The sequence below is a fragment of the Pezoporus flaviventris genome, unplaced genomic scaffold, assembly GCF_033815535.1.
Source record: "Pezoporus flaviventris isolate CSIRO_AGI_PZ_B2104156 unplaced genomic scaffold, CSIRO_AGI_Pfla_v1 ptg000002l, whole genome shotgun sequence".
Taxonomy (NCBI): domain Eukaryota; kingdom Metazoa; phylum Chordata; class Aves; order Psittaciformes; family Psittacidae; genus Pezoporus; species Pezoporus flaviventris.
The window spans coordinates 81,542,995-81,548,994 of record NW_026892550.1 but is presented as its reverse complement, the minus strand read 5'-3'; the positions used below and the strand labels follow the sequence as shown (position 1 = coordinate 81,548,994).

Sequence of the window (6,000 nt, the reverse complement as noted above, 5' to 3'; positions counted from 1 at the left end):
CTTCACCTGAAGCTTCCATCCACAGTCATGGGTCCAAAAACCCATTTAAGCTGAGTTCCAGACCATTAGTTGCTCTTCAGGCTATGTTGTAGTGGTGCTGGTTTTAGTCTTGCATTTAGCTTTGCCTCCTGAATAGATATCTTACCTGTGCTAGTGGTAGCTCTCTCCTGGCTGTCTCCAATGTGCCTTTTACATCTCCAGTCTTCTGTCTGACTGATCTAGAGCAGACTCCCTGGGCTTGGTTTGCTGCCTGCTGAGCATCGAGCTGTTGGTGGACCCTGTTACCAGCACCCTGTGAGCTGATTTTGCTGCATTGCCCTCAGCTTGCTTACACCTGGGCAATTTTGTGCTAAGCTGAGTGACTTGGCTCCTCTATGCTTTGCTAAAGTAAGGTGTGAATGCATAGGAGCTAACAAAGTTAAAAATATGAAGTGGAAATTAATCTGGTAATGATAGAATTAGTAAACCTGGTTTTATCTTTTTATCCCCTATGGTTTTAGGGTTATGGTGTTTTGATGGTATTTTCTATTTCCTTGTTCCGTGCCAAATATCTGCATGTCTGTCTTTGTGCATCCCATAGTTAAGGGCTGAGTGAAAGAAAGTAATGTAATATGGCTGGTTTTAAGTTGCAGATGTGTTGCTCAGCTATCTGAAAGGTCAAACAGCACAGGTAACCTCTGAACTGCAGTTGCAGCTTTGCTCTTGGCACAGGTGCCAATTTACATCCCTTGTCTTTATGATTTGTTAAGTTTCTTTGTCTTTTCTCAAACCCTGAAAGAATTTCATAGCTTTTGAGCAATTCTTTCAAATGAATTTAAAATTGGCTATTTGCAAAATTTATATTTTATTTCCCTGTGTGGAAGGAATGAAAGGAATAGTGGATGGGCAGAAGCCAGGCAGCCTGTTTCGACAGGTGACTATGATGAAAGGGTATCCATGCTTTTTGTAAGAAAAGCATTGGTGTGAATTCATGTGAAATTTTCAGAAACTTTTCTTTTTAGGTTTGGGGAGTAAGGGGTGTGATTTTACAAAGTCTGGGCCAATACAGAGTTAACAGATATAGAGGAAGAAATAGAATGAAGTTGTAGGTGAAGGGACCTGGTGAGACTGGAAAGGGAAAAGCAAGGCCTTGGATCAAACCATGATGAAATGTGAAAAAAATCGATTTTGTGAAAAGTTAACGTGCGCAAAGTTATCACAAGGGGCGCAGGCTGGGAATATGCCTATGCTGTCATTTCCACCCTTCCTTGAGGTGGTGAACCCCCTGCATGTGTAAGATGCTGTGTGTGCATGCTGGAGGGATGGGTTTCCTGGGCAAGAGGTAGCCTTTGAAGGTTTGATGCTCATACCCAGCAGTAGCCAGACTTCTCATAATGAAGGCTGCCCTGCAGCCAGGAGTAATTCCTCAGTGTCTGCCCAGAAGAAAATTTCACAATGTGAAACAAACTCAGTTGAGTAGAGCAGAGACGACATTCCTGTTAGAAGTGGTATGATATCCTGGCTAAAAAACTCATAATAAAGCCTGGAATGGTTAGGGAGTGGAGTATAGAAATAGCCTGGGCAAAGAACTTTGCGTCTTCCTCGGGGATTGTTTTACTGGGACAGTGGACTTTGCTCGAGGGCCTTAAATACTCTTGGTCTCTTTTGGTACTGGGAATTGTGCAGAAATGTGGTATACTGTGGCAGGAAGAGACTGTGTTTGGAGGTGCTTAGTGGCTGTGGGGTGCTTAGCTGCAAAATACCAACTTTAGAGACTGAATCAAGGAGGGTAATAGCATTGAGAGATATGGTCAGAATCAGTAATGCTGAAAACATAAGGGTTTAGAGATGGTTGTACAAGACTAAGACAAGCAATGCTTCTGTCAGAGGCTGCAAACAGCTCTGTCTGAATTGTGGAGGTTCACTGGTTATCAGCCACCTCACTTGGAGGTCCAGCACAGAGGAAGGTTGCACAGGCATTGCTGGATATTTGTACCACTGAATGGTGAACCGAGTAAACTGCAGGCTTCTAAAGATGCTAATGGGTATTTCATGTTGCCTGGGTCTACTGATGTTTGTCAGATGCTCTGTCCAGAATTCTTGAGGTCTGAGCCTTTGCTTGCTGAATGAAGACTGCAATTTTGAGGTGTTTATCTAAATGTCTAGAGAGTTGGGTAAAAAATAAATTACATCTGTCATTTAAATTGCCTTTCTTCAGGAACCTGCTTAGTAAGGTTCCATGGGATACAGCCCTAGAGGGCAGGGGTGCCCAAGACTCTTGGTTGATATTCAAGGATCACCTGCTACAAGCTCAGGAGTGTTGCATCCCAACCAGAAGGAAGTGCAGCAGGAGGGCCAGGAGACCTCCTTGGATGGATAAGGAGCTCCTGAGGAAAATTCAAATGAAAAAAGAGGCTTATAATAAGTGGAAGCAAGGACAGGTGGCCTGGGAAGAGTACAGGGATGTTGTCCGGGTAGCTAGGGACCAGGTTAGGAAAGGTAAGGCCCAGTTAGAATTAAACTTAGCTAGGGATGTTAAGGATAACAGGAAGGGATTCTACAGGTACGTGGCAAATAAAAAACAGACTAGGGAGAATGTAGGCCCCCTCAGGAAGCTCTCAGGAGAACTGGCTACACAGGATTTGGAGAAGGCTGAGGTTCTGAATGACTTCTTTGCCTCGGTTTTCACTGGTAAAGGCTCTGACCAAACCACCCAAGTCTTGGAAGGCAGATGCAGGGGCTGTGAGAATGAAGACCTTGGGCCCAGTATAGGAGAGGAACTGCTTTGAGACCATCTTAAAAATCTGAATGTGCACAAGTCCATGGGCCCTGATGAGATCCATCTGCGGGCCCTGAAGGAGCTGGCAAATGAAGTTGCTAAGCCGCAGGCCATCATATTTAAGAAATCATGGCGGTCAGGTGAAGTTCCCGATGACTGGAAAAAGGGAAATATAACCCCCATTTTCAAGAAGGGGAAAATGGATGACCCGGGGAATTACAGACCAGTCAGTCTCACCTCTGTGCCTGGCAAAATCTTGGAGCAGATTCTCCTGGAAGGCATGCTAAGGCACAGGAAAATCAACAAGTTGCTTGGTGACAGCCAGCATGGCTTCACTAAGGGGAAATCCTGCCTGACCAATTTGGTGGCCTTCTATGATGGGGCTACAGAACTGATGGACAGGGGCAGAGCAGTTGATGTCATCTACCTGGACTTGTGTAAAGCGTCTGACACTGTCCCACACGACATCCTTGTCTCTAAATTGAAGAGACATCAATTTGATGGATGGACCACTCGGGGGATAAAGAACTGGCTGGATGGCTGCACACAAAGAGCTGTGGTCAATGGCCCAATGTCCAGCTGGAGACCAGTAACGAGTGGTGTCCCTCAGGATCGGTGTTGGGACCGGTCTTGTTCAACATCTTTGTTGCTGACATGGACAGTGGGATTGAGTGCGCCCTCAGCAAGTTTGCCGATGACACCAAGCTGTGTGGTTCGGTTGATACCCTGGAGGGAAGGAATGCCATCCAGAGGGACCTTGACACGCTTGTGAGGTGGGCTGATGCCAACCTCATGAAGTTTAACCATGCCAAGTGCAAGGTCCTACACCTGGGTCGGAGCAATCCCAGGCACAGCTACAGGTTGGGCAGAGAAGAGATTCAGAGCAGCCCTGCAGAGAAGGACTTGGGGGTGTTGGTTCATGAGAAAATGAACATGAGCCAGCTTCAGTGTGTGCTCGCAGCCCAGAAAGCCAACTGTATCCTGGGCTGCATCAAAAGGAGCGTGACCAGCAGGTCGAAGGAGGTGATCCTGCCCCTCTACTCTGCTCTTGTGAGACCTCACCTGGAGTATTGTGTGCAGTTCTGGTGTCCTCAACATAAAAAGGACATGGAATTGTTTGAACAAGTCCAGAGAAGGGCCACGAGGATGATCAGGGGACTGTAGCACCTCCCGTATGAAGACAGGCTGAGGAAGTTGGGGCTGTTGAGCCTGGAGAAGAGAAGGCTGCATGGAGACCTCATAGCAGCCTTCCAGTATCTGAAGGGGGCCTATAGGGATGCTGGGGAGGGACTCTTCATTAGGGACTGTAGTGATAGGCAAGGGGTAATGGGTTAAAACTTAAACAGGGGAAATTTAGATTGGAGATAAGGAAGACGTTCTTTACTGTAAGGGTGGTGAGGCACTGGAATGGGTTGCCCAGGGAAGCTGTGAATCCCCAGCAGTGTTCAAGGCCAGGCTGGACAGAGCCTTGGGTGACATGGTTTAGTGTGAGGTGTCCCTGTCCACGGCAGGGGGGTTGGAACTAGATGATAAGGTCCTTCCCAACCCTAATTATTCTATGATTCTATAATATTTTGAGATAGCGGCAAAGTGAGCTTCCAAACACTGTCAATAAGATGTATCTTTGCAAAGTCTGTTCTACTTTGAGAGAGCCTTATTGACTACACATCCTGAGTACGGACTACCTCTTCAAAGACCACTCAACCTTGCACATGGACAGGTCTCCTTAAGTGTTAATGTGAGTCTTGGCACAACAGGTCCACAAAGTCCTAGAGGAAGTGTCAGAGAAGGAGCTGCTGGTCAGCTCCCAAAGGAGATATGTTCTGCTGAGCCTAGGATAGGGATCTGGTATAGCAGCTACAGGCAGGACCATAGTTTGGTTTTGTTCAAAGCAAATCTGCCTTTTGGTTTAATTACGGATCTGGTTAAATCCTTTCTGCCTTTGATCAGTCTTTTAAGAAAGATCACCTAACTAAAGAAGAGGTTTACTTGCTTTTTCTCTTACCAGCAGCTTCTTCTGTTCCATGTTTGTAATCTCCTTCCTTCTGACAACTCCATACACCTTAAGGCTGCTCCCAGTCATGTATGCATAATGAAGAGCTGCAGACTGGTGCTATTGCAGCATTTAATGAACTCCAGAGTTGTTATTAATAGGAAAAAATGTGCAGTGATGAGACTGCTCTAGGGCTAGAAAGGGTTTCCAGGCTGGAATGGTAGAAGGAAGATTGACTGCTTTTGGTGAGGTAGTCAACTCGCAGAAATGATCATGACTCTTGGTATGGTCACAAAATTTTTAGGCAAAAAAAAGGGGGAAGATTTGGGTTTAAGTTCTTGAGTCCTTTTCAAGAAGACTTGTGTTGAAAGAGCTTTAACCCTCTAAGAGTTCAGCAAGATGAATAATTTTAAGTACCTGAAAAAATATTGGATGTAGGATTGTTGAAAGGAAAGGCACTCATAAGAAGCAAACACCTTGCCTGCATCAAAAGGCAGATGGGGCTGAAGATGGTACATGGCATTCATGATATCTGAAGTGTTACTGTCCGGGTGCACCCTACACCTTTTGTGTGAGTGGTCCTGGACTCCTTAGAGATGCAGACTATTACAAAAGAGTTGCACAAGTCACCCTAGACATGGAGTCAATGTGAGTTTATCTTTGTGGCCCTGTTTAGACAGCTTTTGAAAAGGGCAATGTAGGAAGGCTGAGCTAGTTCATGTGAAGATATGGGTTCAAGAACCCCTCTGTCATACGTTTTCTTCTGTGGCTTTACTGCTCTTACTAAACCCTCTGGAAAAGAACATGGAGCTAATTAAGAGGGTCATTTTTGTGGCATTGGCTAAATGGGAAATGGAATTGCTTTCCATTTGCACAAACAGAGGTCTGGCAGCAGCCACAGCTCACTGTGCCTTGCTGGAAAACAAAAGGGACAAGGTTTGAAATCTGCTTCACAAAAAATGCATTTGGTTAAAATGAGAGTTTATAGATCTGTGTGCCTAGATAAGATATATGTGCCTTAATGCCATTCTGTTCTACCCCTTAGTTCTGAGAAAGATCTTCAAACACCTGATCCAGGACTGAATTTTCAAGCTGTGTAAGGTCACATAACACTTAGTGCCCTGATGCCCTGCCTCTCCTACTGCTACAGAACTAACAATATGAAATTTAACTGATTAGATGCCATCATTACATCAGGAAGGGGATACTTAGATTGCCTTTTGTGTTATAATGAAATTATGGGGATTCT

General features: G+C 45.2%; 1 protein-coding gene across 1 annotated transcript in view; it reads left to right on the top strand.

Moving 5' to 3' along the window:
• Positions 1 to 305: 305 nt before the first annotated feature.
• CALD1 (caldesmon 1) overlaps positions 306 to 6,000 on the top strand; it is a 253,249-nt gene continuing 247,554 nt past the window's right edge. The window contains exon 1 of the mRNA XM_061444728.1: positions 306 to 387. The gene's annotated coding sequence lies outside the window, so the exon portion shown is untranslated. The remainder of the gene's footprint in view (positions 388 to 6,000) is intronic.